The sequence below is a fragment of the Eptatretus burgeri genome, chromosome 7 (assembly GCF_056783735.1).
Source record: "Eptatretus burgeri isolate ZD-2024b chromosome 7, Ebu_testis_v1, whole genome shotgun sequence".
In the NCBI taxonomy this organism is placed as follows: domain Eukaryota; kingdom Metazoa; phylum Chordata; class Myxini; order Myxiniformes; family Myxinidae; genus Eptatretus; species Eptatretus burgeri.
In genome coordinates, this window is record NC_140967.1 from 124939 (window position 1) to 137645 (window position 12707).

The following is a 12707-nucleotide window of genomic DNA, read 5'->3' on the forward strand; positions in this document are numbered from 1 at the left end:
AGGAAGTTGCGCGTTGGAACAAGCTGTGCGTTGAAACGAGTTGTCGGCGGAGCTGTGGAGAGGTGGCGGCGGCGAAGACGGACGAGGGGGTGCTCGCGTCGGTGCCGGGAGCTGAAGGCGGGAGGCCGACGGCGCGACCTGGTCGAGGTGGAGACGCTCGTCGCGGGACCCGAGACAGAGTAAAATCCTCCTTCCCCCGAGCATCAGCAACCCCCTCCTGTTTCCCCCCCGCGCTGAGATAGTGCGACCAAGGGGGCCCCTTTTCCCACCCCCTACCAGACACTGTCCGCGAGGCCCGCGGAGTTGGGGCACCATCGCCACTTCGCGCCTCATCATCAGACGGGTAGGCCCGACCCGGTCTCGGCCCCAGGCCCGCCTCATCCTTGAGGGTGTTCTTTTTCTTGGTTTTGGGTATGTGTTGTCGGCGCCGTCTGTGAAGTAGAATTGTATAAGTGTTGCCGTGTGCTCGGTAGTCGGATAGCTCTGCATTGTGTCTTCCCTTTTACATTTGCTTTTTGTGTAAAATTGCATTGTGTTTCTTTTCCTTTTACATGTGCTTTTGGTGGAATTGTGTATATGTGTGCTTTCCGTTCATCGCGAATAAATGTGCTTTATGTTGAACTGTTTTCCCGCTTCGCTTCGTCATTTCTTTAATTGAATCCCCATCTTGCTTCACGTAAAGGGTTGGTCCTGGGCTAAGACGCCCGATAATTAATCGAACCGTTGAGGCCGACGAATAACACCGCTCGGTTATCCCGATAGTACGGAACGGGTCGCTTAAGTGGCCCGTGTCCGAAGTCGACCTGCGGCGAGGTGCGATCGCCCGGTCTACCCTCTGTGTGGGTACTTAGGTCGGTCGAATTTGGCGAGCAACCCTATCCCACGCGGGGGCCGATTGGCTCGATCGCGGTGAGACCGAAAGGTCCACCCGTGACTGGTTCCCGGCGTTAGTCCGAGAGGGTCACGACTGGATTGTCCGTCCGGTGGGCGACGTGCCGCGATTCGAGTTACGTGGCCGTCAGCACGCCGGCGGGCGCGAATCCGCGACAATATATATATATATATATATATATATATATATATATATGTATATGTATATATGTATATATGTATATATATATGTATATGTATATATGTATATATGTATATATATATGTATATATATATATGTATATATATATATATGTATATATATATATATATATATATATATATATATATATATATATATATATATATGCATATATATATATACACACATATGAGACCACAAGGGGAAAACCAGAGATGTCAGGTTAAGTCAATTTTGAAGAAACTGAAAAACAAAGTTTCAAGACTGGTGGACTGTTTAATAACTGTCATATAGATTTCTTTTCCAGTAAAAGGAAGAGTGATCATTGGCCGATCAAATTAAGCATGTAGCATTTGCAAAGCTTCTGTGTTATTTAATTTAAGAGCAAAGAACGAATCAATGTTGCAAACTGACATCACTGGTTATTCCCTTGTTTAATAATTGCCATGCAATTTTAACCCAGGATGTGTCGCAAATTCATACTTGTTGATTATTAGCATACATTACATGACTTTGGTGATCACACATTATTTTTTTCAACATTAAACGGTCATTGTTATTTTGTTTGATTGGTGTTCAACGCCATACTTAAGGGTATTTCGCTTATATGACGAGGGATTCTCCATTTCTTACTCCGTCCTACTTAATATGATGGAAAACCGGGAGGAAACCAAGGATAAACCACCCCCGCGATAGCTGAAGTCACCTCATGTGACTCCCTCATATACCTAAGCAGGTTGATTGGGCGGTGGGTACATCGAATGAGGATGGGTACTCAGACACGCAAACCATTAAGCCACGGCGTGGGTCCCATAAAAGTCATAATAAAGGTTTGACCAGGCTTGAACCACGATATGCACCAACTTCGGAGCCCATAATATAACCAAATAGGCTATTGTAGTGCTCAGAGTTTATGCTGTGAAAGTTTACAACCTTTCATTTTTTAGTTTCTCAACTGAATATTATGGTGGAACAGTTAACATGAATGAAAGGGAGATAACCAGGAGTAAAGTACTGACAAGTCTGGGTTTCTACTTGTTCAGCTTTGACAACACTTGCTTTTTCATTGCACGGCTAAACTTTATACCATATAAATTATGTGACACCCCTGGTTATTTGTTAAAGTAATATTGTGAGAGGAAACCTTATGTTGCCAACTATTGGCAGGTGCAATTACCCTGAAATTTATAAAAAGTGACATCTCTGGTTTTCCCCTTGTGGTGTTCATATATACATATATGGATACATATATACATATACATATATATATATATATATATATATATATATATCCATACATATATATATCCATACATATATATATATATATATATATATATATATATATATATATATATATACATATATATACATATACACATATATATATATATATACACATACATATTGTGACGGTTGTGGAAATTCGCATTACACCATAGAGTCCTCAGGTGAGATATATCGGTAAGTTCATGTGTAGTTAGCCCAAACCCGTTGTGTAGAGGGAATATGTGTGATTCATCCGGGCTGCGACGCTTTGAGTTAGCCATTTTTCTTTCTCTATTGTTATTTTCGACCATTAAGCCACCAACAACTAGCCACCGAACAACTCCACCAAACCGCAACAACCTTCACCTCCACAACCCAACCCCGCAAGCATCGCCTCACCCGCCATTCTCAAACGATGCCCGCCAACCACCAAACAACCATGTCCAACCCTCACCACAACGACCACCACCATTTTCGCCACGACCCGCACTTATGAACGCCGTCCACCACGAACCACGCGGCGATGATTTCCATGGTGGAAACCGTCCAGGAACGCACGCAGTATTGCCAGAACAAAAGCTCTTGCGGAGTCTGCGCGGACTTTTCCTGCCTGATTTTCCCGCTTGATTCTCCCGCCTGATCTTCCCCGCGCTTTGGAGTGGAGGAAGGGCGATGCAGGTCAAAGGTCAGAGGTCATGTAAGGGAGGGGGTCTCATTTTGGGGGAATAATTCCCTGGCCTCGAGCTAAAACTGACTCCCCCGACCCCGCACGGCGGTAACGGTTAATCAATAACGGTTAAAGCATACTTGTACCCCTTATCATTATTGAGTTCAATCAAATCAGCAGACCAGATATAATCTACTTCCTTGGAATAAACTTTCCTTCTCTGAAACTTTGTGAATATTGGTTTATGTAATTCATCAGCTAAATGCTCTTCAGTCTTAATGGCATCATTAGAGCCTATAAGTTTTTTGAATTTCCAAGCCCAAGTTTCAATTTAGCACTGATCATCTTCTTCACAATGAACCGATCAACTTTTTCTCTCAAGGTTGGATTTTGTATCAGAGACAAATTATACAACATTTCTCTATCGGCCTCATGCTTTTCTTCCAACGTTGTGGTATTCCCATAATCAATATCGTGTCTCATGCACACTTCATCAACTCTATTGATAGGCTGACTCCAGGATTTAGGATTGTCTGCCTCATCTAATCTTTTATCCAAGTTTGTACCTGGACCACAGAAAGAATACCCTGGAAGATGTAATTCCCCTGGTATTCCAGTAGTTGTAAATTTACTTCCTGATAAAAACTTTTGTATATCTCGTGCGAGTTTGTGTTAGGAGATAAATTGATTTTTTTGAACCACACACCGAACATATACCTTTTTGTATAACCCTGTTATTTTTACTTTTAATATATGAAATATTTTTAGTATTAGTTTTCTTTTTACATTTGAGACAATAACTCATTTATTTATGTGAAAAATTCCTGCAGAGTGCAAAAACCTTTTTAGTTTCCAACATGCACATTTGGATCTTAATTTTTAAAACATAAAGAATCCTTAGAAATGCCTTCACTCTCTCCTCCATTTATTTAAGAAAAAACTTGAATTAAAATGAATAGCTTGTCGATGACAATAGTCTTGTCGAAAGTATTGCAAATAGACTTGTCAATTCTTTGTTTTCCTCCTCGGTGGGTTGAGTTATTTTCTGTAATACCACCAATCTTTTTGAATCTCACTGGTTTCCATATTTTGATATTTATTTTGTCTCGCTCTTTCCTCCCTCTCCTCCCTCTCTCTCTTCTCTCTTTCCTCCCTCTCTCTCTTCTCTCTTTCCTCCTTCTCTTTCTTCTCCCTCTCCTCCTTCTCTCTCTTCTCATTTTCCTCCTCTTCCCTCTCTTCTTCAACTCCTTCCTCATCCCTTACTATCCTTGAATCGCTTACACCCCATAGAATATTATACATATATTCATCAGGATTTCTTGTTATTCCTGTATCCAAAATAATTTTTTTACAACAGGAAACCAATAAAATTTCTTTTGAATTTCTAAAAGAGCCTTACCTTTTCTTAACTTTATAATTTTTTCATTATTTAACATTCTAATTAAATCTAAAGTTGTCGGTTTATCAACATCAGCATAATGCCAATCTTTTATTGAAAATACCTCATTCTTATGTTGTAGAACATATTTATTAAAATACCGAATACCCTTTTCTTGAAGGTATGCTTGGACACAGAAATGATAATTTTCTTGAAGCCTTCTTGCTGTCATTTATGTATTAGAAATATATGTTAGAATAATATTATGGCACGAAACACCTCCCCATCTTCCCATAGTTAAATCATTTTGTATTTCCTTACTTATTATATATAATCCTGTTTTTTCTGTTTTCATGAGATAAACAAGGGCAAAACCATTATTATATTTACCCTTATTAAATTCTTTTATTTGTTGTTTACTAATCGTGGACCCACAAAACTCATTCTCGATACCAAGTGGATAATATTCTTCCTTACGAGACTGATTTAATTGTTCCAGGTCTTCGAGGTTAATTTTAAATGACCAATTATACCCTAAATCATTCATATCATACCCCCATTGTTCTATTCTCATACAAATGATACGCCCTTCTTTATAAAAATTTATTTTAATTCGAACTGTGAATTCTGTATGACCTGGAGATAATATCAACACTTCTGTATCTTTGGAATACACAGCCGTTTTATTTAAGGATATATATTGTGATAAATCGCTTAATCTCACCAAGTCATTCGCGTCAGTCGGGCTTGGATAATTTTTTAATTTAAAAGCATTTTTCATGTTAATATTTTTGGTTATATTATATTTATATCGTTCAGCCTGTGCCTTTGTGTAATAATTTGATAAATCAATATCCAGTTCTTGAGATACACCAAAGATAGAACCATCTTTACCAACATAAGTCATTTATATTAGATTAAAAATAATATCATAAAAATTTTTATTTTTGTTGAGTTGAAATAACACATATAGACATAATTGACCACAACACTTGGAATTTAATTCTTGGACTTGAAATGTTTGATAAACACCATTCTGTAAGAATTTTATAACTTCAACAGGTGGTGGAAGGCCAAAACTATCAAAATAATATTTGTCTTGACTATTAAAAATACAAATCCAATGAGAACCGTTCCCATTATTATCTTCTAAGTTCATAATAATATTCTTTGTATGTTTCGGCACATTTGTTAATTCATCTCTCATACAAATAACCACATTATGAATTTTTAATTTCTTACAATATTTGACAAGTTGTAAATTTGATGTTGTATTCTTTCCAAATTTTTCCAACCACTCATCAATGCTCATTTATTTATTAGAAAGATATAATCCATTACCTCTTTTCGTTAATTTTACACCTGCTTGTGCAATAGAAGAAAGCATATCTCCAACTAACAATCTCGCTTTATCAGGCAGACCTTCAAGTTTTTCAGCAAAATCTACAATTACGCCACTTCCACTAATTTGTTTCTCCAACTCTTTGTTATGTCTTTCCAATTCTTTTTGAGCCTGGAGTTGAGCCTTCCTTTCGTTGGCAGTTTTCACCGCTGTTGAAATACCACCCGTCAATGCTCCAACCGCACTTAAACCAGCAAATAAAGGAATTAGAAATGGGAGAAATCCTCCACTCGTCTCTCTTATTGAATATTTTTTCAACATTGGTTTTGTCATTTTAATTTTAAGTGAGCCAGTGTCATTCAAGATTTTAACCTGTTCTCTTGTGAGCAAAACATCAATTCTTACTGCTCCTTTTCTCTGAATTGTATTAACGTTAATCGTACAAGGCTTTTGATTTTGAACACAAGATGATAGTTTATGAAGATTGATTTGATTAACATATACCCCAGTTGGTACTTTGCCACTCATTTATTTAACAAAAAATTATGTGAGACTAATCATCACACCATTATCTGTATTAATCTGCAATTCTGTTTCTTCCAAAAGCAAACAATATGTATCAACTTCTTCACTCTCTCCTCTTTCAATGTATAGGGAAGTATCCACTCGATTAGACTTTATAGTTTCCTTTTGCGCGCTCAGGTCAAACGCATAGATTGTATACAAACTTTTAAATGCTGTCATATCCAAAATAGGTTCTTTATTTCCAGTACTTTCACACACCTTTTGGTAAGACTTGTATGCTTCAGCAAAATCATTTTTTCCCAATTAATTTCCAATCTATCTCGTGGATAAAATGTTCCATCTAGAGAAACGCGAAGTTGTTTCACCTTAGCATTATCACTCAATGCATTATTCTTATCAGTCGCAGTATCACCATCTGGCTTTTTAAAAATGATCCACAGATATCGTGGCTTTCCTTCCAGAACACCCAAATTCCACGTGTAAGTAGTTTGATTGAGTTTAACGTGTTGACATCTTCTTTGAGGTATGATACACTGAGTGGTTTCTTTGAGTTAAGTCTTCGATTCAACATCTCTTCTGTTTTAAGATTAGGAGTATATTCACTGATATACCAACTCATCTCCTCAATTACAAATTTATTCTGTTCACCAAAAGCACTACCAACACCAAAAAGCAATCGATTTTCATTATCATTCCTCTGTAGTTGAAATCTAATTTTAAGACCATACAGAACTTTATCATGATCACAAAATCCAAATATACCTTTAAGAGGAACTGCCACAGTAAAACTATTTTCTGCTTTTGTATCATCATTATACATTCCTTTCCTTTGTGTATATCCAAGGTCTGTGTTTGTTCCCGTTGACATATCAGGAATAAAACCTTCGACAGACCCCTTTCCCATTCTATCACTGAATGTATAGAGTGTAAATTTTATCATTTCAGATACAGCAGAGACATAATCAACCGCTTCAACTTCTTGTGTTCCAATATACAAATGCACACTATCAAACATTTTCCAGAAGAAATCATTTACAAGTGTAGCATTTGTGTTATTCCCAGCTTTAGTGAATTTAAATTTACACAACAAGAAACTTTCGGAGAGATTCAAATAGGTTTGTTGATTATTTATTTCAAAACTTTTTGTACCATTCGTATTCCAGTCTGTTCCAGTTATTGCATTTACCTTGAAGTAATCTTCTTTTTTAGTGGAGTTTGAGATAATAATAGTATCATCCAAATCATCGATACTATCAATTGCTTCCATACTTGTATTTATTTAGGAAAAAAGATGTTAAAACTTTTGAAACCCTGATCCAAGTATTTGAATTATTTTCTGTCGTTCTTGGGGGGACAACTGAGTTTTGCCTTTCTTAATTTCTTTTATTGCTTGTAATTTATGAGATTCCTTCTGAGCATCTTTTATACTCTTTACAGCACCTGCTACATTTCCCACAGCAGAAGCAGTTGAACCAATTAGATCTTTATGTTTAAGAATAGTTGAACCAATACCCATGAGAGTATCAATTATCCCATCTCCTCTAAATTGATGTCCAACACCCCTTTGTCTCTTAGGTTTATAGTATCCTCTACCAAGATACATACCTTCACCCTTGTAGTATGGGGAAAGGAACATCCCATCCCCTGAAATTATTTTATATTTTCCCAACTCGTGTTTCCTCACAATAACCATCGTATTTATTTATTGGAAAACTTCACGTAGGTGAATTCTGATGGATATAACTTCTCCATTAAAAGAAATCACACGATTATCTTGGTCGGTTATCCTAAAATTTACTCTGTGTATGGTTTTTCCTGACACAGGTAGATAAACCAAATTTTTAGGTTCCATATTGAATTTATAACCAATTGGGGTTGAGTATGCGCTGAATGAAAATATTGTATTTGTTTTTTTCCATCATTATAAGCACCATCAATCAAATCACAGTGAATTAACACCGAATTTATTCCTGAGGATATTTGAATGACATTATCACTGTAAAACGTCCCATTAGTTTCAATCTTTTTGAGGAGAAACCCAATAACTCTCTAAATGAATTATCAATTGTGAAATCAACCTTGTAGTTATTTTTAACTTTAATCGTTGATTTTGAAGTATGTTTTTGAATGTTTATAACAATATTTTTTGGTTCATCACCCTGTTCTTTCATAAGACGAGCAATTTCGGAAGATATTTGAGAAATCTCATATGCTCCGGGTGAGACTGTTATCGTTTTGTATCCACTTCCGGGATTATAACTAAACTTGTCATTTTTATCAGTTATATTAAATAAGGTATTATAAGTTTCCATGGACAATAAAGATGCCTCATATTCTTTTGTTGTGTCAAGTTGTAGTGGGTATGGGAATGAAGATGTGTGGTTGCTTGTTGTGAAATTGAAACTAAGGATTGTGCTTCTCATCTTATTTAATATGAGATAAAATGTCTTTATATTGAGATTTATTAATTATTTTCATGTTCATCAACTGGTCTAAAATGGCTGATGCTTCATTAAAACAATTGTTATTTCCAGCCTTCTTACTGCCTAACAACAACAACAGTCTATTAACTAATTGCGATGGGTCATTTGGAAGAAAACTAACACCTGAACCAAGGATACTTAAAGCCTGAATAATGTGTTTCTCCTTCTCATTCTTCCTACTTTTACCAGAAAGAATAACCTTATAATTTAGAGTATTCAGCAGATCAATATATACTCTATCATCATTATTTTCCATATCCAATGGTTTATCAATATACTTTGATTCATCCCTCACAGTTGAACCTTGTCTTCCATCTTTTGTGTGAAGAAACATTAATCTCGGAGTTAGTTTAACAGGGGGTTGAGCAGAACCCAAGAACCTTAATTCATCATTAAATATCAATACCTTTTCTTGAACAAGATGAAATATTGCTGGTTGTTCTGTTGGAATGAGTCCTGCTTTGGTTTTTGAATCTGCTGAATATTCATTGTTTTGAACAGCATTCACAATATAATCAGGGGGTTGATTAATCTCTTCCAGTTGTTGAAATAAACCTTCATCATCATATTCTAATTCTCCGAAATGCTCTAATTCTTCCTCCGTCATTTGACTGAAATCTTTTAACATTTGAAGTTTTTTAGGAGTATATTCTACTGTGGGAACTGTGGAAACATCTTTCATTTTTTCTTGGGAAGTTTTTAAAAGTGGTTTAAAAAATTTCTCTTGTTTTCTTTCAAATGCTTCTTCGCCCGTTAGTTTGTCTGCGTTTCTTCTTTATGTCTTCCTGCTGTTTTACAACTTTTGAAACCAACTCTTGATGTTCCTTAAATCTTCTTGCTCTTTCTTTTGCATCCATTTATTTATTGTAAAATATAATTTAATGAATTGTAAAGATCAACAGGGAAATTTTCCTTTTCTTCATCATTCAAGTAGATGTGTTCAAATAAATCCTTTTCTTTAAATATTTCATCAAATTCTTTATTAACATTAATGCGAGTTGTAATTTCTTCTTCACTAATACTTGCATCTCTGCTTTTCATACGTTTGCGTTGAGTTTCTTCATCAACATCAAAACCGAATGATAAAATCTTCACTCCGCTCAGATATTTAATAATTTGTCTCGTTCCTTCTGGATTAGTTTCTAATATCCCAACACCACCAGATTTTAGTTTCCTTAACTCACTCTTACAATGTGAATATTTTGTTGTACCAAGAGAAACCTCCTCAAATATTTGTCCTTCATTCCTCAATCGCATATGTTCCTCCACTGAAATATAGTGATAATCTTCACCTTATACTTCTCCAGGTCTTATTGCTCTAGTTGTTGTTGATACAATGCGTATCACGGGGTGTTTTAAGTAAATTTACAATATTCTCATTTGTACTACACAAGAACCTTGATTTATGAAAGTTTTTTCCAGAAGCAGATTTACCCACAAGATTTATAATAATAGTTGTCATTTATATATGTAATTGTTTATAAAACAAAAAATATATCCCTTAATATCTCATCTTGTTTCACAACAATATATTTATATTTTTCAGTCGTGTGCTTCATGTAATCCTCAAATTTCTTTTTACTACATAATGTAGAACAATTATCTATCCAAAAATTATTGATATCTATTGAATTTAACTTGAATAAAATAAAAGTATTAGCATTGTTTCTGATGGAACGACGAGGAAGTTGAAAGTACGATTGACTAAGATAAATACAATTACAAGAAGAATGTCTCCCTCTTGTGTAGTAGCTGTCCATTACCGTTTGGTTTCTCTCATTAACACAATCATCAAAGATAACGAGGTTCTTTTTTGATTTATCCAAATCTTGGGGAGACGGTATATCATCCGTATTATCACGAAGAATACAAGTTATAGGATTTGATTTCTTTTTACATCTCTGTGTATCACAAAATAGTTGAATTATATCTTCAATGTTATAATCATTTAGGTTTTTTTGGCGTTTAAATAAACCGATTATATCTTCTTTTTGAGGACCAGCATTAAAACCTTGTGAGAGTAGTTGATACTCTGGTTGAAAACTCGACTTTGTGAAAATTATTAAATTATCATAATCTAAAAAGTTGGGAGTGAGGAGCATTTTTAAAAGTAAGCAGGTTTTTCCACATCCACTTGAACCAACTATGAGACATCTTAATGAATTTGGGAGATTTTTATGGTTGTTAAATTTTATCTTATTTTCCCAAATAGGTAAAAAAATCATTCATTTATATATTTGAAAAACAGGTTATTTAATTTATTATTAGCTTTTTTAGAAACTCTATTTTATCCTAAGTTCAGGTTTAATTTCAAGATAATCCATTATTTTATTTATACAATATCTTGTGTTGATATTTCCCTGAAAATTACATCCATGAATAATATACAACAACAATCCTTTGAACATTTCTCTTATACGTTCAGTTTCTTCCCTTGTAAGGAAAGGTGTGTTATCAACCTCATACTTTACATTCATTTCTCGAATCAATCTTGTAAAGTAATTCATTTTTGGTGTAAATCTAAAAGAATTATTTTCCTTTTTATATTTTTTATTATCATTAATTAGAAGATAATCACAGAATATACATTGTTTATAGGCTTTTGACTCTGTGTTTAATCCCAGTCTTTCACACGCAGGACAATTCTCAAATTTGTCATATGGAGAATCAGGAAAGTCTAGCATATTTATAAAGTAAAACTTTACTTAAACTGAAATTCATCTATACTTTCAGTTGTATATTACCATCGATATCGATATACTTTTTTTCATTATCAGATTCAACGACAACATTTTTTATATTAAAGGTAATTTTAAAATGATCGTTAATTACTATTGAACGAAATGTCATTTCACCTGATATATTAACATCCTTTATTTCATCAGGATTTACATCTTTAGGGTTGTTGAAAAAAATACAAATTTCTCCTTGCATATTACAGATGGTCTTATCTTTTCTTTCTAAAGCTTCATCCATAAGGTTTTTGTTTTTTGATACTTTTTCTTGTTTCATTGCTTTTTCTAGTTTTGAATATATTACTAGAAGGAGAGGAGAAACTTTTGTTAGAGATACTTTAATTGATGTTCTACCAGGTATACTAAAAGCCCTTCCACTGAAGGAAATTGAAGAACTCATATTATTTACCATAATAGTTTTTATCCAATAGTTGTTATATTTATCTTTGTTCAATTTTACATCCTTGACATATTTCTCAGTATCTTTAACAAATGAAGAGATTGATTGAAACTTGTCTTTTGTGTCTTGAAACATTGTATTTATTAAGTGAAAAAGTTGGAGGATAAAATGGTTTTAAGCACAGATTCACCTGTAAAACAAACGAAATTTTCATCAAGAAAATTTTAGTTTAAGCAAAGATTTATTATATAAATATGGTGAATACAACATACTGCGATGTTTGTAATCACGAATATAAACATTATAGAAAACACCTCCGAACCAACAAACACACATTTAATCTGTTTCAAAAAAATATCTCCTCTTGAGTTGGAAAGAAAACATTGTGATATCTGTTCAAAGGATGTTTTGAAGAGTAGTTATAATAAACATCTTCAATCACAAAAACACAAGAAAAATGAGTTTAAAGTAAAGGGAGACTATTATATTGAAAACACTGATGGGGCATTTAAAGGGCATATAAAAATAAGGATTTTTCAATTTGGAGAACCCGGTCCATCATCAATAGCTGAATCAATTGAAATAGTGAAACCCGATGTTGAAAAATTTATTAAAAAGACATTAAAAGAAATGAAAACTTTAAAGTTTTATATGGGAGTGAAAATGAATATGAAAAGACAAGATGAAGAACAAACTACTTATATGAGAACAGATCTTCATTTTATAACATCATTTCAAGATTTTTTGAATAGTGGGGTTTATGAAGAACTATCAAGACAAGAGGAGGATGTTGATAATACAGTGGTAGGAAGTGGATTCAATATTAAAAAAATCAT